General features: G+C 58.0%; 1 protein-coding gene across 1 annotated transcript in view; it reads right to left on the reverse strand.

Annotated features, from left to right (window-relative positions):
* The window catches only part of LOC103782058 (membrane progestin receptor gamma-B-like), a gene marked incomplete at both ends in the record, with an annotated part of 4,825 nt that overhangs the window by 1,114 nt on the left and 2,337 nt on the right, over nt 1-1,374 (reverse strand). The gene's annotated exons all lie outside the window — the stretch shown is intronic.

Raw genomic sequence — 1,374 nt, forward strand, 5'->3', positions numbered from 1 at the left:
GGTGTGCAGTTGTCGTCTCTTTGCTCTTTCTGCTTGTCCTTGTTCTGTGAGCCATCTGTCCCTCCCCTGCTGCCCAGAGAGGTGGTCGCTGCCCCATCCCTGGCACCATCCCAGGGGAGGTTGGATGGAGCTCTGAGCTCCCTGCTCTAGCTGCAGATGTCCCTGTCCCTGCAGGGGGGTTGGACTGGGTGACCTTGAAAGGTCCCTTCCAACACAAAGCATTCTGTGATTCTGTGACTCATCAACCAGCCATCTAGGACTGGAAAATTTTCTGGGGAAGTTGATGCCATTTGGTGCAGCAGTTCAGCCACTGCCTTTCCTCAGGTGCCCCACTGCAAAGTCTCTGCCTTCATCATGTGGCTGCATCCTCCTCTGCACTGAGCCCTCCTCCTGTCACCTTCACAGGGTGCATCAAGAGGTCGATCATGCTCTGGGGCTGTGTTCAGCCACCCTGCACCAGCTCAGCCAGGGTCAGGAGCCCTTCCCTCCTCTGAACTGCTCTGAAACACCAGGAGTGCTGCTCTCCAATCTCACCTCGAGTGAGCTCAGCCCCAGGCAGCCACAGCCCCAGTTTGGGTAAGAGAAGAGGAAACAGCCTCAAGTTGCCCCAGGGGAGGTTGAGGTTGTCCCTGAGGAACAATTTGTTCCCCTGGAGGGTTGCCCAGGGCTGTGCCAGGCTGCCCAGGGCAGTGGTGGAGTCCCCACCCCTGGAGGGGTTTCCAAGCCGTGGAGATGTGGTGTGAGGGACACGGGGCAGTGGGGACCTGGCAGGGCTGGGGCAACAGTTGGACTCAATGATCCTAAAGGTCTCTCCAACCCACACAGTTCTGTGGTTCTCTGCTGCCCATAGCTGCTCCTCTACCATACTTCCCATCTCCCTTCCCTGACACCACCCAGCACCAAGCACAAACTCAAAGGTTCCCATCTCCAGCTGGGATGGTCCTGAGGGTGCTGGTGGGACCTGGCCCTCACCAGGCACCTCCTGTCCTGGCAGGCTCTGCCCTGGAGCACTCGGTGTGGGGGGACTCCACGTCCTCACAGTGACAGACAGATCCAAGGAGGTGTCCACCACGAACCCACAAAGGAGAGTCCAGCTGCAGAGCTGCTGTGGGGCTGCTGGGAATCAGCCAAGCAGATCAGAGACTTGAGTCATTCCAGAGCAATGTCTAAGGATGTTCCAGAGCAGAACACACACAGAGCTGCTCCTGCTTTAGAAGTGATGGCTATGAGGACACCGAGGTTCCTCCTCTGCAGGTGTGACTCACACACACACACAGAATTGTGGAATCAGAATCCCTGGGGTTGGAGGAGACCTTTCAGAGCATGGGTTCCAACCATCCCCCAGCACTGCCAGGTCCCCACTGCCCCGTGTGC

Source organism: Merops nubicus, unplaced genomic scaffold (genome assembly GCF_000691845.1).
Source record: "Merops nubicus isolate BGI_N331 unplaced genomic scaffold, ASM69184v1 scaffold4011, whole genome shotgun sequence".
NCBI classification, from domain to species: domain Eukaryota; kingdom Metazoa; phylum Chordata; class Aves; order Coraciiformes; family Meropidae; genus Merops; species Merops nubicus.